The sequence below is a fragment of the Suncus etruscus genome, chromosome 3 (genome assembly GCF_024139225.1).
Source record: "Suncus etruscus isolate mSunEtr1 chromosome 3, mSunEtr1.pri.cur, whole genome shotgun sequence".
Lineage (NCBI taxonomy): Eukaryota > Metazoa > Chordata > Mammalia > Eulipotyphla > Soricidae > Suncus > Suncus etruscus.
In genome coordinates this window covers 101,692,863-101,716,596 of record NC_064850.1, presented here as the reverse complement: position 1 = coordinate 101,716,596, position 23,734 = coordinate 101,692,863, and the positions used below count along the sequence as shown (strand labels likewise).

The 23,734-nt window shown below is 34.1% G+C and overlaps 1 long non-coding RNA gene and 1 pseudogene across 1 annotated transcript in view; one reads left to right on the top strand and one right to left on the bottom strand.

Annotated features, from left to right (window-relative positions):
• LOC126003891 (uncharacterized) overlaps nucleotides 1–23,734 on the top strand; it is a 177,909-nt gene that overhangs the window by 19,097 nt on the left and 135,078 nt on the right. The gene's annotated exons all lie outside the window — the stretch shown is intronic.
• On the bottom strand, nucleotides 8,112–8,230 carry LOC126005452 (uncharacterized; annotated as a pseudogene).

The window sequence follows — 23,734 nt, the reverse complement described above, 5'->3', positions numbered from 1 at the left end:
AAAATCAAATAATTTTACTTAATGTTTTAGAGGATTGAATGTAAATTTAGCAAGAATAGGGATAGCTAAAAATAACTTGAAAGAAAAAAAGTTAAATAAAATGCACTTTATAAAAATAACTATTAACTATACATTATGTAAAAAATGTTAGATCTTTAACAACAAATACTTATTGTAAATAGGTCATGAGGTTCATTAAGTTAGTGCAGTATAATTTGTTGGCTCTAACTGGAAGTATCTCACTAAACTAATCTAGGCTTACACTTGCATTACCTTAATAATAATAAAAATTTGTGCTTTGAAAATGAATCACATTAGCCATGGTGTTTAAAAATTTAATTAAAATAAGCACAAAATAATAAAAATAGTAAAATTTAAAATCATGTATCTTGAAAATAATAACAACTGAACCTCAAATTTCAAAATATAGTTAAGACTTTATTATCCTTAAATTAAGAGACATAGAAAAATACTAAATACTTTGAGCAAATAACAGACTAAGCACATAACTGTGGTTCTTTTCATCACTTTTTTCTCACTATATTTTAATGATAAAACATGCTAATTTACCCCAGAAGATGAATTTGCTTTGAATTTTTATAGTAGAAAGTAACAGACAGCCCAGCAAGCCTACATGTAGTACCATTCATTTGGAATTCTTAATCATTTTTAGAACTGTAATTATCAGTCTATAGCCATAATTCAGCTTATTTAATGAGAGATCATTAAGGTCCACTCAAAAATGTGTCAAATGAATGTATAAAAATAACTAAGGCTTTAAATGGTATGAATTCAAAAATATATGTAACCATATAATATAAAACTGATGTAATACTTTTGCTGACATATTAAGCAAATTTTAGTAGTACTGCAATAGGAAACATATAATAGATTGTTCAAAGATAATATAACCTAGGCATGAAATTATTAATAGAACCCAAATATCACAAGGCTTATTTAGAAAAGAAGAAAATAAATATTGATTAGTAAAAAGAGAAAAATAAATTGCAATTTTTGTAAAAGCAAAGGATGCAATAGATAAGAAAAAAGTATTTGTTAACAAAAATATTATCTACAAAGTACTGCATTTAAAACCAATATTAAAATTTCGGGGCCGGGTACGTGGCGCTGGAGGTAAGGTGCCTGCCTTGCAAGCGCTAGCCAAGGAAGGATCGCAGTTCGATCCCCCGGCGTCCCATATGGTCCCCCCAAGCCAGGGGCGATTTCTGAGCACATAGCCAGGAGTAACCCCTGAGCGTCAAATGGGTGTGGCCCCAAAACAAAAAAAACAAAAACCAAAAAAAAAAAACAATAGTAAAATTTCAATATTAGTGATGGAAACTGTAGTACTGATTAGAGAAAAGAAAGTTTAAAATACTAATACATATTTATTTATTGTCATAATCAAGGGTCACTGATATAACTGAAAGAATATAGTATAAGGAAATCCTTATTAAATAAGCTGTCAATATTACAATGAAATAGTTGAAATTCAAAAAAGAACAATTCAAGTAAAAACTTCTCTGCATGTTATGCACCACAGCCAAGTACTGCAAATAATTTTTTGCATTTATCCCAAGATGAACCAAATCTAATGACATGGCTACAATTTTAGGACGTCATGTAAAATAATTCAGACAGAAAGCCAAATACAGTATGATGTCACATGTATAAATACATAAAAAATTAAAACTAGTTAAGAGAAAGTCAGGGGACAGGAACAAAGTTTATAGGTACTAGCTTACAATGAGCTATAAATTAGCCATTGCAATATAATGCAAAATAAAGTGAATATAGAGAACTGCATTCTTTTATAGTTATAACATTTACTTTAAATATGAATTTATTCAAACCATAAAAATATATTTTGTGGTGATGAAGGTAATAATTGCACTTTTAGTGATAACCATATAAAATATCACATGCTGTAAAGTTGATATTCTTGAGATGTTGCTTTTAAAATATATTACAATAAAACGTTAATTGAGGGGTCATATAAATAGTACAGGAGTAACAGTGCTTTCCTTCCACACAATGTACCCAGTTTGAATCATTTGCATTGTAAATCCTTCCCCAGGCATCACTAGGAACTAGTCCTGAGTACAAATCCAGAAATAAAAACAAAGCATCTCTGAATGTGTTTCCACCAGGAAATAATTAATTTTAAAGAGGAAAATTATTGCCCATTAGAAAAAAATCATAATTTAATCAATATAGTTGAATAATAAATTCTTAAAATTTACAGAGGTACTTTCTGCATGAACCACAGAAGCCCAGTGCCACACTCTACATCCTCCAACAGAAATGGCCCAGCTCTGAGATTGAACTAAAATAACATGAGCAGCTGAATTTTTTTCAGGACAATCTAGGCTAGGGGCTGAAACTGACATATTTTCATAATGGTGCCGGCAAGGCAGATGCCGGAAAATAACTTTTTAACTTAGGCTTTGAGCAGGTAAGTTGCTTGCCTTGTATGTGACTAATCAAGGCTTGATCCCTGGCACCCCACCAGAGGGTACCCAGTGTTCTGCAAAGACTGATGCCTGTTTTCTGGCTGAAGCCTGAAAACATAAATAATAATAAATATGGGCCGGAGCAGTGGCGCAAGCAGTTAGGCCCTGACCTAACTGACCATGGTTAGATCCCTTGGCATTCCATATGATCCCCAAGCCAGGAGCGATTTCTGAGCACATAGCCAGGAGTAACCCCTGAGCATCACCATGTGTGGCTGAAAAAACAAAAAAAAATGAATAATTATTATTTTAAAATGAAGAAGTATATAGTGACTAAAATTAGAAAAAAGGTTATTTTTTTCTTTGTTGTTGTTTGTTTATTTTTGGATCACATCCCCCCAAAAAAGTATATCTAGAACATCCAGTAGTGCTTAATTTCAGCCAGCTCATTTCTGGGTCTATACTTCAAAATTACATAACATCACCAAGTCAATATACAAAAAATGTTCAGTAATAACAAATGTCCTTTCTGAGTGTCCTTACTAAATTCTATATAATTATGTTTTTTATTTTCTTTCTTCTATACTATGTCTAGTCTAAATCCCATACTTTTAGTTTTTGTTATATTTTGTTATGTAATATTCACCTATTATAGTCAGCACTAACTAAATCATGCAGAATACACATTTTATTTATTATATTTGCTTTATTATTTATCATATTATCTTATAACTGTACCTATCAAACACTTTGCACATTCATTTTTTTATAGACTCCTCTTTTTTCTTTATTTAAACATCTTGATTACATAAATGATTGTGATTAGGTTTCAGTCATGTAAAGAACACCCCCTTCACCAGTGCAACATTCCCACCACCAATGTCCCAAATCTCCCTCCATCCCACCTCACCCCCACCTTTACTCCAGACAGGCTTTCCAGTTCCCTTATTCATTCACATGATTATGGTAGTTCTCTGTGTAGTTATTTCTATAGCTGCACTCACTACTCTTTGTGGTTAACTTTATGAAGTGAGCTGGAAGTTCCAGCCCTCCTCTCATTGTCTCTGAGGATTGTTGCAAAAATGACTTTTATTTTTCTTAAAACCCATGAGTGAGACTATTCTGCATCTCTCTCTCTACCTCTGATTTATTTCACTCAGCATGATAGATTCCATGTACATCCGTGTATAGGAAAATTTCATGACTTCATTTCTCCTTACGGCTGAATAATATTCCATTGTGTATATGTACCACAGTTTCTTTAGCCATTCATCAGTTGAAGGGCTTTCTATTTTCCTCATACATTCTCATTATTAGGATAGTTCAAAACGTAGTTATTTCTCTAATTAAACTCACCCCAGTTTGCGGTGAGCTTCATGAGGTGAGCTGTAACTTCCAGCTTTTTTCTCTTTTGTGTCTAAAAGTTATTATTGCAAGAATGTCTTTCATTTTTCTTAAAACCTATAGATGAGTGAGACCATTCTGCACCTTTCTCTCTCTGACTTATTTTACTCAGCATAATAGATTCCATGTACATCCATGTATAGGAAAATTTCATGACTTCATCTCTCCTGATGGCTGCATAATATTTCATTGTGTATATGTACCGCAGTTTCTTTAGCCATTCGTCCCTTGAAGGGCATCTTGGTTCTTTCCAGAGCCTGGCTATTGTGAATAGTGCTGCAATAAATATAGGTGTGAGAAAGAGGTTTTTGTATTGTATTCTTGTGTTCTTAGGGTATATTCCTAGGAGTGGAATAACTGGGTCGAATGGGAGCTCAGTTTCCAGATTATGGAGGAATCTCCATATTGCTTTCCATAGAGGTTGGACTAGACAGCATTCCCACCAGCAGTGGATAAGAGTTCCTTTCTCTCCACATCCCCACCAGCACTGATAGTTCTCATTCTTTGTGATGTGTGCCAATCTCTGTGATGTAAATGATATCTCATAGTTGTTTTGTTTTGCATCTCCCTGATGATTAGTGACAAGGAGCATTTTTCATGTCCCTTTTGGCCATTTGTATTTCTTTTTTATCAAAGTGTCTGTTCATTCTTCTTCCCATTTTTTGATGGGATTAGATGTTTTTTTCTTGTAAAGTTCTGTCAGTGTGCTATATATTTTGGATATTAGCCCCTTATCTGATGGGTGTTGGGTGAATAGTTTCTCCCACTAGGTGGGTGACTCTTGTATCCTGGGCACTATTTCTTTTGAGGTGCAGAAGTTTCTCAGTTTAATGTATTCCCATCTGTTGATCTCTGCTTTCACTTGTTTGGAAAGTGCAGTTTCCTCCTTGAAGGTGCCTGTAGTCTCAATGTCATGGAGTGTTTTACCGACGTGTTGTTCTATATACCTTATGGTATCAGGTCTGATATCAAGGTCTTTAATTCATTTGGATTTTACCTTCATACATGATGTTAACTGGGGGTCTATGTTCGCTTTTTTGCAAGTGGCTAACCAGTTCTGCCAGCACCACTTGTTGAAGAGATTTTCCCTGCTCCACTTAGGATTTCTTGTTCCTTTGTCAAAAATTAGGTAATTGTATGTCTGGGGGACAATGTCTGAGAACTCAAGCCTATTCCACTGATCTGAGGGTCTGTCTTTATTCCAATACCATGCTGTTTTGATAACTATTGCTTTGTAGTACAGTTTAAAGTTGGGCAAAGTAATGCCTCCCATTTTCCTTTTCCCTAGGAGTGCTTTAGCTACACTTTGCACATTCTATTAAATAGGAAATATTTATTACTAAAATAGTAAATATTTATAAATTAAATATTAGTCAGAAAATTGCATATTATGATTTATGCTAACCATTGTTAAAGAAAAGTTTACTTGCTGTGTTATTTTTTATAATCTGACATTATCATTACTCAATAATTATTTATTCAACAAATCTATGTAGTCATACATAGTAGATATGGTTATACTGTTAAGCTAATGAAAATTCTCTTCATATAGTTAACAAATTAATGATGAAGTCTAGGGGTTTCTTTAAATGAGAGATATGGAGATGTTTGATATCTATGACCCAGAAATAAAGATTAATACCACAATGCTGTGTATCTATTACTTCTCTTTTTGTTGATATGTTTTTGTTGATGATATGTTTGTCTTCTGTTTTGTTTTGTTTTTTGGGGGGGGCCACACCCAGTGATGTTCAGGCGTTATTCCTGGATATGCACTCAGAAATTGCTCCTGGCTCAGGGTACTATATGGGATGCCAGGGGATCAAATCATGGTCCATCCTAGGTCAGCCGATTGCAAGACAAACATTTTCCCTAATGCTTGCACCACTGCTCCAGCCCCTGATGATACGTTTTATTGTCTGTGGAGATTATTGGCTTTTACTGTTATATCTATGTAGATAATTAAATTTTTTCTTCTATTTCCATGAGAAAATTTACCATATGTTATGTATTGATGTTAGTAGTGTTTTTGAATAGAATTTCTAAAGTAAAGGTGACAGAAATATGTATTATCTTCCTGAGTTGAGAAATAGGCTAGCACCTGGAAAGTCAAGGAAAGGAAACAAAACAAAACAAAAAAAAATCAAATGTAAATGGAGAATGAAGTAAAATAGGTTTACTTAAAAAATAGGAGGGGGAAATAGTGAGGGGAGTAAAAGGGTGTGTGTGTGGTTGTGTGTGTGCATGAGAGAGAGAGAGAGAGAGAGAGAGAGAGAGAGAGAGAGAGAGAGAGAGAGAGAGAGAGAGAGAGAGAGAGAATAGTTATGACTCCAGAGGAAATGTAAAATTTATCTTATTCTCCAAGTTACTGCCTTGGGTAAACCTGTAATTCCTGATTGAGGGTGTTGAGGAAAGGGTATATAAGATGTGTTTGGTTTTTTTGTTCCCCTTTATGTTATCTGTATACATTTTTGTCTTCCATGGTCTTGAGCTCAAGTGGAATAATCATTTTTCAGAATACATATTGTTCTATATATCCTTTGTTGTTTTATAGATGTTTGTCTCTTCAAATATTTTTTGGTTGTTTAAACCTTTTTATTTTTCCAAGAATAGTCTCACTCGTCTATGGGTTTTAAGAAAAATAAAAGGCATATTGTTTTTGTTTTGGGGGGCCACACCCGGTAACACTCTGGGGTTACTCCTGGCAATGCGCTCAGCAATCATTCCTGGCTTAGGGGAACCATATGGGAGGCCAGGGGATCGAACTGTGGTCCTTCCTAGGCTAGCGCAGGTACGACGTTTGGACGCCTTACCCCTTGTGCCACAGCTCCAGCCCCTGAAAGGCTTTATTGTAATAATGCCCAGAGACAATAAAGATGAAGGCTGGAAGAACTACCTCACGATATGGAGCTGACCACAGATTGGTGAGTGCAGTTAGAGAAATAACTTACACTAACAACTATCATGACAATGGTAATAAGTGAGAGTAGAATACTTGTCTTGAATACAAGCATGGGTGGGGGAGGAGGAAGATGCGGGGGCATTGGTGGTGGGAATGTTGCACTGGTGAAGGGGGTGTTCTTTTTGGGGGGACACACCTGGTGATGCTCAGGGGTTACTACTGGCTATGCACTTGAAATCACTCCTGGCTTTGGGGACCATTTGGGAAGCTGGGGAATGAACCAAGGTCTGTCCTATACTGGCCACATGCAAGGCAAATGCCCTACCACTATGCTATTATCTGGCCCCCAAATATTATTCTTTATAAGTGAAGACCAACTTAATATATATTATTAAATATATATTATTATTATTAATATATTAATATATAATATATATTAATATATTAAATATATTATTAAAATAACAGTCAAGAAGCTGACTATCTTAGGAAGGATGTTTTTGGAGAAAAGTCAATCTAGGTTAAACCACAATTTTTGTACTGTAAGTAGTTAAAAATGGGCAAAAGTTAATTTTTAACCTGTGAGGTTGATAGTGATCTTAGAACAAACTAATTTACAAGCAAATATTACATATACAAGAAGTGTTCCAAATATTTTAGGTAAATTTAATTTTCAGATTCTTGCTCAACATTTGATTTCCTTAGAACTTCATAGCGATTATAATCATTAGGGAGTGGTGAGAGACATATGGGAAGAGTGAAGCAGGGAAATGGCTACATTGGTGGTACAAAAAATTTTACCAAACATAGAACCAACCATTTGAGAACATGAAATCCAAACTTTTACAACCAAATTAAAAAAGGTTTCTATCAAGATGGCAGGCTGGGGGTTGGGGAAAGGGTGTGGGTGAAACTGGAAACATCTTTGTAAGAAACTTGATTCTGATGGTGAGATTGGCATGAGAAGACCGTATGTCTAAAACCACTCTACAAATGAATCTTTTGTAATGATATTTTAAGAAAATTATTCATGTAAAAAAAAACTTCCATCTTATGTATCCCCATTCAAGGATCACTATATCTCAATTCAGGGTGTAATTCTTTCCTTTCCATCTGTTTCTCTTCTGAAGAAATCATGCTCTCTCTTGAATGAACTCTTACTTTTTCTCTCCTTGTTTATATTTTTATCTCCTATATATTAAATAAAATATTTTTAAAATTATTTTGGAAGTTACTATCAGTTTTCTCAAAATGGATTTTGGTTTGAACCATATTTAAAATGAATATTGCATATATTTTAAATTCATTAAGAATGAAATAAAACTTATTTTTATCCATTTTTTTTCCTCTTTTGTTTATAGCACCCAGTATTCTCAGGCTGTCTCCCATCCAAGTACTAACCAGGCCCGATCCTGCTTAGATTCTGAGATCAGACGAGATCAGGTGTGTTTGGAGTGGTATGGCCATAGACTCATTTTTATCTTTAAAGTTTAAATATGCAAAATATCATAATTCTGATAAAGTAGTAATGTTGCACTTAAGTACTGTAGAAGAAAATGTTTTCATTTATCTGTTAATAAGTCTTTTGCATAGTTAAACCATTTTTATACACAAATATCCCAGAAACTTCACCTTCATTTCAGAATCTCTCCCTTCTCTCAAAAGGAAGACATTAATAGATGATAGCTATATATGTTCCTGATTAGCTTGTTAAATGCAGACAAAGATAAAACATGGCAAAAAGGAAAATTGAAGGGGCCAGAGCACTAGCACAGTGATTTCTGAGCACATAGCCAGGAGTAACCCCTGAACATCCCCAGGTGTGGTCCAAAACCAAAAAAAGAAAAAAAAAAGGAAAATTGAAGTAAATTTTCACTTTAAATCATATAGTTTTACTGTTTGTATTATTTTGTTTTCCTTCTCATCTGTAGTGTTGTCATGTGTTAGTACAAGGAGAGAACACAATTAAACATTTTCATTTTTTCAGGGAGGGACTACAGAGCATGAAAACCGGCAAGGCTTTGCAAAAGCCGGCTCCCTGTGTGTGACACCAGGCGGGGAAAATCCGTGAAAGTACACTGGCCCAGTGGGGCCCAACTGTGAAAAACTGTGAGTGTGACCTGTCTATGTCTGTCTACTGTCCTCTTGCGTGAAACTCTTGCGAGTGGGGCAAAAAGAGGCTCCAGTGGAGCACGGCCGCATAGCGAAGGCCGTGCACTCTTTCTAAGGAAAGAACACCATTGCAACAAGAAGGAAAAATCACACTAAGAATGACACTATATCACAGAAGCAAACATTTCTCTCCGGACTGTCTTCTCTGTTGCATGCTCGGGCCTAAGATTTGACCCGGTGTGAGGCTTCATCCACGGAGGACACCCCTCACTTAGAGGCAAGTCAGCCCATCCAGAAAGGGAGGAGCCAGAGGAGTGTGCTGCCTGCATCATATAGACAATGAATACCACCACAACACGTAGAAAAACCCACAATACAATTGTGACAATGGGGAAACAACGCAGGCGAGCATCAGACATAGAGAATGAAGATGACAATTCTGAGGACCAGATAATGACCAACCAACTAATCAACCTCTCAGATAAGGACTTTAGACTAGCAATATGGAAGATGCTCAAAGATCTCCAAGAAACCATGGATCGAGTTGAACAGAACACTAATAAGAACCAAGAAAATAGGGAGACAGAAATCACAAAACTCCAAACTGAAATAACATGTCAACTAACAGGACTGAAAAAGTCAGTAAACGAAGTGAATGACAAAATGGATAAGCTCTGGGACAGGGTATCAGAAGCTGAGAATAGACTTGGTGCTGTGGAAGATGAGATACATAATAATTCCATACAGCAGGAGAGATTGGACAAAAAACTTAAAGCAAATGAGCAGACAATGGAAAAATTAGTCAAAGAATGGGAACAGATGAAAATAGAAGTCTATGATAAGATCAACAGAAACAACTTAAGAATCATTGGAGTCCCAGAGACCCAGGAACAATTAAACATTTTATATATCCTCTTCTAATATCAAAAATACATCTGACACACTCCATCCACATATATGAAAATAAATATTAACAAATAACTACCCACTGACTTTATGAAATGGTACAGTGAAAGAGAAAACAATCCAGCTGGATTGTTTCTTAAATTCAGGAACAGAGATACCTCTATTTTTGATATCTTTTGTCCTCAGTTTTATTTTTAAGTAAAATCAACACTGATACTGTCATGCTTTGTTATTAGAATAACAATAAAATGTTTGAAGTTTAACAATATTTCCAAGATACATACCATATTAAAATTTTGATAGATGTGAATTCTCATAAAAGTCATCCAGAAATTAAATTTAAAAATTAGTTTTATCACTTGAAAACCTTCTGTTCTGTAATCATCAACATTTTAGGCAGACTATGAACAGCTGGTCTGAGCATCCTTTTGAAACATATATTATACTCAAATGTATATTTTGAATTGCATTTCCTCACATCTAAGATATTTCTAACCTCAGTACTTAAAGTTGCATGCATGTTATATTTATTCAAAATATGGGAGTTTTCCCCAGACCCTTCAAAAGTAATATGTTTTGTCTCTTTTTATTATTTCAACAGAATTTCTCTTTATTGAGTGTATATCACTTGTCAAAATGGTTTAAACCTGGTCTGTCACTGGGAGGAGGTAAGGAAACTGCTGAGAAAAGCCTTGTCAATCACTTCTAATCAGACCTGAGCTTTCAACTCTGGGAGAATAAACTTCTTTTTCATTCATGCAGAAATAATAGCTTGGGTAAAACTATAATATACATTATATATTTATAATTAAAATAATAATTTTACCCTGAGGTAAAATTAAAAAATAGCATTTGTTTAAAGAAAATATTTAGAGGACTCTAGAAATAGCACAGCAGGTAGTGTGCTTGCCTTGCATGTGGCTAACCTGGGTTTGATCTCTGGTATCCCATATGGTCTCCAGAGCCTACCAGGAGTTTCTGAGCTCAGAGCCAGGAGTCAACCCTGGATTACCAGGTGTACCCCCCACACTTAAAAAAGAAACAACAAAAAAAAAGGAATAACAATAACAACAAAAGAAAATACTTTGAATAGGTGAGGTGTTGAGATATTGAGTAGTGAAAAGAAGAAAGAAAGAAAGAAAGAAAGAAAGAAAGAAAGAAAGAAAGAAAGAAAGAAAGAAAGAAAGAAAGAAAGGAAGGAAGGAAGGAAGGAAGGAAGGAAGGAAGGAAGGAAGGAAGAAGGAAGGAAGGAAGGAAGGAAGGAAGGAAGGAAGGAAGGAAGGAAGGAAGGAAGGAAGGAAGGAAGGAAGAAGGAAGGAAGGAAGGAGAAGGAGAAAGAAAGAAAGAAGAAAGAAGAAGAAGAAAGAAAGAAAGAAAGAAAGAAAGAAGAAAGAAAGAAAGAAGAAAGAAAAGAAAGAAAGAAAGAAAAAAAAGAAGAAGAAAGAAAGAAGAAAGAAAGAAAGAAAGAAAGAAGAAAGAAAGAAAGAAAGAAAGAAAAGAAAGAAAGAAAGAAAGAAGAAAGAAAGAAAGAAAGAAAGAAAGAAAGAAAGAAAGAAAGAAAGAAAGAAAGAAAGAAAGAAAGAAAGAAAGAAAGAAAGAAAGAAAGAAAGAAAGAAAAAGATAAATTGGAAGTGGGGAAAATAAGAAATCTAATTACAAAATAAGAATAATGTTTTATATGTAGGAATACAATTGTATGTATGCAATCATCTAATATGTCTTTATGTGTCAATTTTTTAAGGTCTCCTATCAGGGCTCCCTCTCAGTGATTCAAGGCCATTCAGTTCAGCAGAGATCAGGAGATTGTGCTGCTTAGATCTTACTATGCTTGGCTGTTACCTAGGCCAACCTCATTTAGAGGTTTATCATAGTCAGGGGTATCTCTGGTGATGTATGGGGAGGCATATAAGTGTATCAGGGATCATACTAAAATTGGCAAGGCACGTGTTATTTCCCCTCTTAATGATTGTCTTATTCAGAGCTAATTAAGATGTTATTTAAAAAGTATTCTTGACCCCCCAAAAAGTTTGTGAATTTAATGAATACATTCACAAAAACATTGAAATTAATCTGTTTAACTTGACAAAATTTGCTTGGAAAGGAGATATGGTAATAATGTCACCTATACCATCCTTCTACAGCACATGGTGGGTAATTTTCTTTCACAATCTTGCTCTGCTCTGCTGATTCCAGAAGAATCACAAAATCCTCCACCTACCTGGTCCTTTAAGTAACTATACAATGGACATTCTTCATTCCCTTGACTCTTCTGCATTCAAACAAATTTTCTTCTATTCCTCTGTACTCTGAAACAATCTGACATCATGAGCCCCAGAAGATAAGTTGAGATAGTCTAATCTTATTTTTCAAATTGATTTTATTAAATTTTATTCAATTATAAAAATGATAAGTTTAACCTTGGAAGATGTATTCCACTTACCTCTGCAATGTAATTCTTTATCCATTAATTGTTTCAGGTCTCCACTTTCACATTTTGCCTTTAGGATATAAAAGTTAATTATTTGGGATGGATGTATGCTTATTTATGGCCATTAGCTAAGAGAACATTGCAAATACTCAGTGGGATTCTCAGATTTAAGTAGCGATCTGCAGTACTACATCTCCCCTGATCATTTTATTTATGTGATCCAACATATCATCTCTTTCCTTTTTAATTAGGCCTATCTATCTTAGAACCATTCCACAAAGTTCAGTATATATTCATTACAGCACGTGATTAAAAGTACACAAACCTCGATTAATCCCTCTGAGCCCTATAGAAGTATGCAGTGTTCTACATCATTAGAGTTTAGGTCAGAGACTCAGATGTTTATGACTCAAGGTAAACTCCAAGCTGTGAGAACCTGAAGAGAACAAAATAGTAAAAACTGAAACTGCAGGCTAGCTAGGAACATTAAAAGCATTATTAAAAATGAACAAACATAAGCATAGAAACCTTTAGGAACCAGAAATAAATCCCCATGAAATAAAACGAAGAATCATTACAATTTAAAAGAAGGGAGAGATGGCCAGAGAAATGCAAAATAAGCAGCACTAAGCGTCTTTTTAGAAAGCTTAAGATTGTTTTCATATTTTGGCATCATAATAAACACATGACAAATTATAAAAATAAAGTCTGTGTCTTAATGCTATAAGTCTGTTGTTTTCATTTCCATTTTAATGTGATTTTAAACTAGATATTTTTTTACATAGAACTATTTTTATACCTAAGAAAATGATAAAATAATAACTGCAACTTTTGACTTACAATACTCTTTCTTGTCTATAATACATCGAAGTATCTAAATAGGGTAAGACAGACAATACAACTCTAATTCCATAACATTGTTTAATTTAAAACACAAGTAGCATGAGAAGTCATAAAGAATATACAACTGAAATATCAAGATATTTTTGAAATAAATGCCTTTGACAATACTACTTACTGAAATGCTATTAAGCCCAGAGTTCTTTTATAGGATATCTTATAAATCCTATTTGTCTTAAATTTAAAAGTAAATTTTGACTAAAATTAAAATTTCTAAATATGTTGGATTACGTTACTTTTTGTCTTTATAGAGAACCATTTATAAAACAAAAAATTCCCTTTTGATATTTTTATTAAGATGTGTGTTTAAATGTTTGCTATCTGAATATTTTAAATAACATTAAAATCAGTCATTATCTATAATTTCTTTTATATTTTATCATTTTCTTAACTGTATACCACCTATAAAGTTACTAAAAAGGAATGCAATATTAATATTTAAACACATGGGAAGCTTAAGTCAGAATCAGCTACACTCAGTTTGTGTGCTACCCAAAACTACCAACAAAAAATTAAAAATAAATAAATGAAGCCTAGGAAATAACTCAAGAGTGAGAGTATATGCTTGGCATGCATGAAGCCCCAAGTTCAATGACTGAGACTGCATTATTTCTCACTGCTGAGAATCCTTCTATAGTAATCCCTTGAATACCACTTTAGCTACTGCATTTAATGGTGTTTTTGAGTCAAGCACTAGATGACTAGACAGGTAAGAGAGAGCTACTAGGAGTAGCCTTGACAAAACCCAAGTAAGGCTTAAGGAATTTCAACTTTTATTTTTCAAAAGACAATGAAAATAATATTATATAAGTAGTTATAAAACCCCAGTGTCCTGTCATAACTTTAATATATATCTTAAATAATAGACATTAGTAATTCAAGTTGCAAAGGGCATAGCCATTTGTACTATTAATGAGATATTTTTCATTGTTGCAGTGTTCTTTACTGAATATTTTACTTCAATGCTTCTGCTAAGAAGACCAAATTGAAATTAAAATAAGATAATAAGGGGCCAGAGAGATAGCATGGAGATAGGGCGTTTGCCATGCATGCAGGAGGACAGTGGTTCAAATCCCAGCATCCCATATGCTCCCCCGACCTTGCCAGGAGCAATTTCTGAGTTTAGAGCCAGGAGTAACCCCTGAGCACTGCCAGGTGTGACCAAAAAAAATTTAAGATAATACATAACATTTTACAGATATTTAAATGAGAAAAATGCACAGTAAATAAGATAATTTACCTTGTTCTTAATGTTGATATAATTTATGTGGAAACAAAGTGATCGATGGAATTTATGTTTAATTGTATATTGTCAGTCTTAATGAAACTGAAGTGATTTGATCATGAACTATATTTATTGATATAATATACTTAAAGGTATGAGACTATCAACAATGCAAAAGCAATATGAATCTAACTGAATCATATACTTCTAAATTAATCTGTTACTTAAGGTGGATAAATGATGCATACTAAGTAATTGGAACAAACCTAATAAAATACAAAGGATGAACATAAAGATTAAGACAATATTAGTGTTATAAATTTTTTTTTGGTTTTGGGCCACACCAGCTGACACTCAGGGGTTACTCCTAGCACTCAGAAATTGGCTCATCCTAGGCTAGCATGCGAAAGGCCTTACCACTTGTGCCACCACTCCAGCCCCAATAGTTGTTACAATTTTTACATAGTTTTATATTTCATTGAAGTATCATTATACTAAGCACGGATATATGAGGCTCTCCGAGGCATGCATATAATTAAATATTTAACATCTGTATGTACTAAAACTTCTAATTAAAATTCCAGTTCTATCATTGAATGAATTCTGTTTACCAATTTTGTGAGTGGGGCCCTATTGGAAAAGCTCAGAGTTTACTCTTTGCTCTATACTCAAAGAATTACTCCTGGCATTCTTTGGGAGTTATATGGTAATCTGGTATGTCAAACTCAGGTTGATTGTGTGCAAGACAAGCCCATATCTATATACTATTGCTCCAATCTTGTTTACCAATTTTATACACAATTCTATTCCTTTCTCTTCTTAATAATTACTAATTTAATATTACAATCAAAAATATTTTATTTAATATTTTTGTGTTTTCTTTCTCATTATTTTTCTATATCTTTCATTCTTCCTTCTTTTTCCCTTTCTCTCCCTTTACTTTCCCTGTCTTCTATTTTTTTTCTCATATTCTTTCTAGGTAAAGATTTTAAGAAAGTGAGACTTTTTATATAGTACTATAATGGTAGCTATATGTCTCTATATTTTTCTTGAATCATGTCATGTTATAATAATTAAATTATATTTTCCAGATATTAAAATAGAATAAGTATAATTTAGTAAAGACCTTTATATATGAACTGTGCTCTCTGCACAATTTTTATGTAGACATCTCAGAAGTTGAGGACTGTGAGAAAATTTAATATCAATATTATAATTTTAAAATTGAAGCTACAATCTAAGTTTTGACTTTCTGGTCTAATAAAACATCAAAATATTTTAAAAGCAAAGTTACTGATATAATAGCAATTACGATTAATAGTGAGTGGAATAGTAGGTCTAAATATTTTTGAGTTAGAGTATTTTAAGAACAATCTTATATTATTCAACAGTATTGTTGTCCATCATTTTGACTGATGTTTAAAGTTTCAAAAGTGGCTTAAGGATACCTAGTGATATTACAGCAGGCAGGGTACTTGCTTTGTACTAGGTAGAGTCAGATATGATACCCAGGTTCCCATATAGTCCTGCAAGCCTTCCAGAAGTAATAATACCTGAGCATAGAATAAGAAGTAACTCCTGATCATTACTAAGTGTAAACCAAAACTCAAAAAAATTTAAAAATAAAAGACTAGAATATGATTTAGAAGACATCTGATTATAGCAATTTTGTAGACATAAAAATACATTAATATTTCCATTCACAGAAATAAATTTAATTTAAGGAATCTACAAAATGAATTTTATTGCTGGAAAGTAAAAATGTATTTGAAACAGGGACCAGAAGACAGCATGGAGTTAAGGCATTTGCCTTGCATGCAGAAGGACTGTTTGAATCTGGGCATTTCATATGGTCTCCAGAGCCTGCCAGGAGCGATTTCTGAGCATAGAACCAGGAGTAACCCCTGAGTGCTGCCGGGGGTGACCCAAAACCCCCCAAAAATGTAGTTGAAACAAAGTTTTATATTTACACACTAGAAAGTGGTACATCCTTATAAAAAAATGTGAGGGATTTGATTGTTTTTGTTTTGTTGAATTCACGGTAGTGCTCTAGGTATAATCCTGGCACTGGGCTGAAGTCTCTCTTGGGAGGCTCAGGGAACCATATAAGGTACCCAAATATCAAACCTGGGTTAGCTACATGCAAGGGAAGTGTCCTACCCACTAAACTATAACTCCAGCACACAAAAATTTGAAGTTTTGATTTTATTTTGCTGTTTTATGTTTGAGGAACTGAGATTCATAACCTAGAAATAGCAATAAGATTTTAGCAAACTCAAACACCAAATCACTAATTGATTGAGCAATTTTCCCTTTTTCATGCTTTTTCCTGAACCACAGTTAATATTGTTTCATCCACTGGTGAGAATTTTCATTGTCAAGAAACTATGGTTTGTGGTATAGAGGAGAATGAACTGAATAAGATTAAATAACTGATAGAGCAAGTTTAATTATAAGAAACTTTAACTCACCACATGGCAGAATAAACAGATGGCACAATAAACAGTCATTATGAATTTTAGAAAGGCACTTGCTTTACAAATACTTGTATCAGTGACTATATCCCATTGTCATTCTAATCTATACATTTCTCTATTTAAGTAAATATATATAAAAACAAAACATTTAAAAAAGACTTAGAAATTTAAATCTTTAAAAATGTAACTTTTAAAAATTTATATATAAAAGATTTGAGTACTCTTAGAGTAAATTTAAAATAAATGTAAATGACAAGTTAGAGAGTGAAAGAAAAGGAAGATGGCATTAAATATCACCAAGGTAACTACGTCAGAAAATGGGGAAGAATGAAATAGAATTGCTACGGATACCAAAAAAATTTAGGAGAAATGTGATCACATAAATCGCATAAATATACAAGACACAGACAATAAAGTATTAAATGAATGTAGTAGATATATGCTGAAATAAGTTGACTTGAATTGTATAATAAGAAAAATATATATAAACAACAAAAATACAAAACATATCTTGGGGTCGGAGCTATAGTAAAGTGGTAGGGCATTTGCCTTTAACAAAGCTGACCTAGGACAGAACTGGATTATTATCTTGGCATAAGGTCCCCCAAGCCAGGAGTGATTTTTGAGTGCCTAAGTAGGAGTAACACCTGAGCATCACTGGCAGTGACTAAAAAATAAAGAAAAAAAAGTCTGAGGGATTACTATAATGGAATAACACAGACACATAATTAATAATCATTTTTTTTTTTTTTTGGTTTTTGGGCCACACCCGGTGACGCTCAGGGGTTACTCCTGGCTATGCGCTCAGAAGTCGCTCCTGGCTTGGGGGACCATATGGGACGCCGGGGGATCGAACCGCGGTCCGTCTCCTAGGCTAGCGCAGGTAAGGCAGGCACCTTACCTCCAGCGCCACCGCCCGGCCCCTAATAATCATTTTTGATTTTATGGGTAGAATTATAGAATTGGTAGAGAAAATATATTAAAGAACAGATTTTTTTGTATTAACATCAATAACAAAAGAAATTATAGAAAAAACTAAGAACTAAGAATGTGCCATTAATTCTTTGTAATCAGATGTAATTTATCATATAAATGAGAAACTTATCATATATAAACAAAATAAATATAGCTTTAAAAGTAGAAAAACAAACGACATAATTATTTGAAACTACGCAAACAAGAAAACATTGGGTAGTCTCTTAAAAGTCTTGATTCTCTGGGCAGTCTGAGAAAACTCAGAATTCTGTACCCAAAAACACCTTTAAAAATAATGTATAATATCTTGCTTTTAAGAATACACCTGAGAAATCATATAATGGAAAAAATTAATTCAGAATCTAACAACATAAATAAAATTATTAGTAAATCAAACAATAAAATTCTACAGAAATGTTCACTTATACTTCAAAACAATAGACTAATTTCAAGTATCTAAAATCATAGACAGACAGTAAAGATTTGAGTGAGGTACATAAGGTACCTTGAGGTGAGGTACATAATATGCTAATCACCATCTATTTTCCAGTTACCTAATTACTTAAAAGATATTGTCACTGGTTAAATACCAACTTCAGTTATTTTAAATAAAAATATAATTTTCTTGTTGCTTTTTGCATACCATGCTTTCCTTGTAAGCATATAGTTATATAGGTGTGATTAGAAGAAGCAAATCTTCATGGAATTATAAGTTGTATTTTATTTTGATTTAAAGTGTTTGTTATTTAGAATGAGTGAGAAACATTCTGCATTTTATTGAGTGCATATTAACAAGGCACAAAATAGAATAATGATTACTTTTTTAAAGTGGATTGAAATCATTGCAATTACTCATAAACATTTTATTTGAGAGGGGTAAAAATTGGTGTCTGTGGACAACAAGGTTGGGTTGCCCTAGTCACTAAATGTCTGCCAAAGAGTTCATGTTGTTTTTAGATCTTAAAAGCAGACAAAGTTCCTCAATCAGTAGTGATGGAAGCAGAGGAGGATGGTCTGAGGAGCACCTTATCCTGAGTGGCTCCTGTGCCCAGTTGATTCTGGCATTGCCACACCCACACATCCCACCAAACAGTCTTTCAGTCCTCAGTTTCCTCTCAATTTCCCTCAGCTCTTAGATGCAGCAATTCCCAGCACTCATTTGTTTGGCTAAGAACTCCTCTGGGTTGCTTGTCCAAACTCATCCCTGATAGCCGCACCGATTTCCAATAGACATTGGACTTCATCCACATCCCACTGGGAGCCTTGGCCTGGCTTGCTCGGGGTCACCACGCAGTCAGGCATCTTGCTCTGGTCTTCACCTCCTTGGGAAGATGTCCCCTCCCCTTCCTTCGCTTCACTCTCTGCAGAGTCACGCAGCCACGCCAAGAAGGCCAACTCTTTGCCAACTGCACCAGAGAGGCCCTCAAGTGCATCCTTCTCAAGCAGAGCAGCTAAAAAAGAGTCCTTCGTGTCTTCAGACTCTTTCACAACCTGTCGCAATCTTTCACACAGTTTCTCCTTCTCAGCCAAAGCCCTGTGATAGTCGGAGACTTGCCTCTCTGTTCTCCCAATGAGCCACTTCAGTTTTAGCCACCAAAAGAAGAGAACAAGGACCATCCCCCAAAGAACAACTGAGGTCACCCACTGCAGTGGGGACCCATAGAGATCAGGATCTGAGATCCTGAGGCTCAAAGGCGCAGCCACCAAGACTGAGCACACATACAGAAACGCCACCAACCTCTCTGCTTCCATGGCGCAAGGCCACCTGGCAGTCGCAGCCTCAGCTACAAAAAACGGAACCAGGCAACTCAATGGGCCAGAAGGTGCCAGAATTCCATTGGAGCAAACCACTGTGGGGTTGCCTGCAGGGGATTGTTTGGGAAAACCTTGGCCTCCTGGCTTCAGTGTCCCCATTGCTAACCTGCGAAGCCAACTCATTTGGTTACCTTTAAAAAATAAATATCTTTAGGGTGCAGGGCTATAGTACAGCACATAGGTTTTTATGTTTTGCGAGTGACAGACCTGGGTTCCACCCCTGTCTCCCTGTGCCCCATATAAGTTTACCTGAGCCCTGTCAGGAGTGTCCCCTAGAGACTTGGATAACTGTGTAATAATTGGATTTGTTTATATCGAAGGTTACTACCTTTTTAATCTGATAGCTTTTTAATGACTGCTTCGTTTTGTCTTATTTATATCTATTGAGTTGCACTTGAAATGTTTCTCAAGTGGAAATAGATATTGTAAGAAATAATTCTAGATCCGGAGAGATAGCATGGAGGTAAGGCGTTTGCCTTTCTATGCAGGAGGTCATCGGTTCGAATCCCAGCGTCCCATATGGTCCCCCATGCCAGCCAGGAGAAATTTCTGAGCCTGGAGACAGGAATAACCCCTGCCGGGTATGACCCGAAAACCACACACACACACACACACACACACACACACACACACACACACACACACACAAAAGAAAAAAAGGAATAATTGTTATTTTGACTTTTTCAGTGCATGATATTTTCCATTGATCCACTGTGCTAAATTATGTTTTTAATATAATTCAAAATAGTATTAACTATAGAAAACATCCAATGTTGTTTCTATTAATGTCTTTAACTTTACTTATGGTACTATTTTATAATTCTACTGCTTATGTTTATAGCATATTTTATACCATATTTGTTTATCTTTTAGATGTTCAGGCTTCCTTCATATATGTGCCCCTTTTTGAATTTCACTTTTAATAACATTGTTTTTTTTCTATTAGGCACACACAAACATATATACAAAATATGACATGAAACTGAAGTTATAATATAGTAGGAAGAATGCTTACTTTATATTCATTACAGATAGTTTGAACCCTGGAACTCTGGTTTCTAAGTCCTACCAGAAGTGGAATACTCAGCATAGGGCAGGAATCTCCTTTAGCACAGTTTGGTTCCCAACCAAAAATAACAAAATGGAGCATTAAATCAATATTCAGTTCACTGCTAAAAGTCTGATTCTTAGGTATGAGAGACATTTAAGAGATCCGGTTCTACCTGGTTGATTGTGAACCAAGATTGTAAGAAGACCCTGTATACCACTGTAGACCAATTACGTTTTAGCATTCTCAGACCAAAAAAATTACCTACTAAACCATATTGAGTCACACATAATAACAAGAATAACTAATAAAAGTATAAATGATATAATGATAAACATCTATTGCCCTGATTCAATGTTAATATGTACTTAAATTACTACTGTGAAAGATATGTAAGCCAATATGATCAATATAAAAATTAAAAATACAAACTAGATTCTGGCATTTGAACTTGATGGTGAATTCCTTACAACTTACTTGATTGACACTGTGATCTTAATATATCTGAGAATGAAGCTTCAAAAATTGCAGTGTGATCCACATATGAAATGCAGAATATTCTACATTTAACTTCTACTCTTTAGTCTATTAGATTATAACAAGTGCCATAATTCTCTATTGTTTACAAGTTTTAATTCGTCTGACTTGTGCACACTTATTTTCAAATAAACTAGAAATGTTAGAAACAATGCATGATATTCTACATAGTTTGCAGACTTCTATTCATTGACTTTTTGGGAAACCCACAAGGTCCCTATGAAATTTTGGTTGGTGCCTAAATGACTAATCAGTTCATAATGGCTAAGTCTATTCCTTTTTTGTATCTCTAATGGATATCAAGATACACACTCAGTAACCTAGATAAAAATGAAGAAGTTATAAGGGAAATTCCTTGATTTTGAAGCATACTAACAATGTTTGGCAACCAAAGGGTATATTATTATAATTAAAAAACATTCATGGAATTCCAGAGTGATAGCCCAGTCAGGAAAGCATTTGCCTTCCATGTGGTATGCCTGGTTTTTATCCCTTAAATCGCAGATAGTCTCGAGTCTTTCAGGAATGATTTCTGAGTGTAGAACCAAGAGTAACCTCTGAACACTGTCAGGGTATCACTGCCAATCAAAACAAAAAGAAAAATATAAGCATAGGAATAAAATTTGAATCTGAAAGAAATATGTACATTCAAACAACTTTTTTATGCAAAGGCTTTGAGGACATTCGATACAGAATGTAAAGACTCTAAAATATTGCTTAGGAAAACAATCTAGGGTATTTTGTTGAGAAAACAATAAAAACATATCACCATCTCATATCATTTTGAAAAAACGTAAAATCAAGGTGGATAAAGGGTTGCATATAAAAACTTTAACCTGTAAAAATGCATGAAGTAAAATACAAATAATGAACTAATCAATCTTTTCCTTTGCATATAATTGGATTCCTATTGTATGGTAACCATAACATACCTTTTTTATTTTTGAAATCTGTGCTGCTCTTTCCTTTTGGGTGGTCACACCCGATAGAACTCAAGGAATATTCCTGGCTCTATGCTCGGAAATAGCCCCTAAGAGGCTCAGGGAACCAAATGGCATGTCGGGATTCGAACTACAGTCCTTTTGCATGCAAGGCAAATGCCCTACTGTTGTGCTATCTCTCTGGCCCCTCCCATGCTGCTCTTAGTCCTAGGTCTCTGCTCAGAGTTCATACCCTACATGGGTAGGAAGATTAGGGTACAGGGGATTGAACATGGGACAGTTGCATGTACAACAAACACCCTACTATAACACCGTACAATAGCTCAGGCCCCAGATAACAAGACATTTTTATAATTAAAATATTTTAACAAACTAAATATAAATAAATGGTCTGCATTATAATAAAATGTTTATGCACATGGATAGAAGTCATTGTCAAAACAATAGGTGAAATGTATAACTTTCACTGAATATTTTTAAAGTCCGGATGAATTATTGTTTACCTTAATATTCTTGAAATGATCAGTTTTATTTCCAGTAAGGTCTATGCATTCACTTCATCTTTTCTAATTTGTTTTATTTATAACAATAAAACAGCATACTTCATACTTTCATAAGTTTCATTAAATAATTGGTTAATAGGAGTAAAATAATCAGATATGCTTCTAACAAGCTGGTCTTATATAGGATCAGCATAGATAATGGTTACTCTGGGCAAAAATGGTACTTAGAGGAGAAATTTTAATCAGCATACATAATGGTTACTCTGGGCAAAATGGGTACTCAGAGGAGGAATTTTAAAATGTTATTCATGATACCTACTCAGTAACAATATTGAAAATCATAGTGTCTAAAATTAAAATAAGAAGAGAGAGAAAAAATAAGAAAAACATGAAAAACAAGTTCTGATTCAGTGTACTATGCAAGAGGAAAGGTGATAAAGCCAGTGGAAAGGTTGAAATATAAGTAGGGATAATGGTATTGGGAAATACACTGATGAAGGGATGAGTTTTGAACATTGTACAACTGAAAGTCATTTATGAACAACTTTGTAACTATATTCTAGTGATCAATTAAAATAATAAATAAGAAGTTAGAAAAAAACAAAAGGAATTATTCATTAAAAGTCAAAAAATGTATGTGATTTAAAGAGAAACCAGAAAGATCTTTAAACCAAAAACAACTTTATAGAAATTGTGTCAGCCAAAGTTCTAAAATGAGAATTAAGGAGAAATCAATAAAAACTACGATAGTAACTTGTAGAAAAACATAAGTTCACACATTTTAAAATAGAATTGTAGATAAGAGTAATGCATCAGATAACAATTTGAGTCATTTTTCAACTTGGAAGAAAAGTATAAAACCAGTTTTAATGAAGACAATTAAAGCTAACAATATAAATAAAAAATGAAGATAGACATTTTGTCATTAAATTTCAGCTACAAAACTAAGATAAATATGTAATATTCTACCTTAAGGAGCAAAATTTTCAGATTTTGAATCTGCATCTTTTATAATAATTATACTGAACACTAAATGTTTATTTATCCCTTTTCATACAAAATTCAATAATATAATAATAAGATAGTATAATCTAAAAGTATTAACATT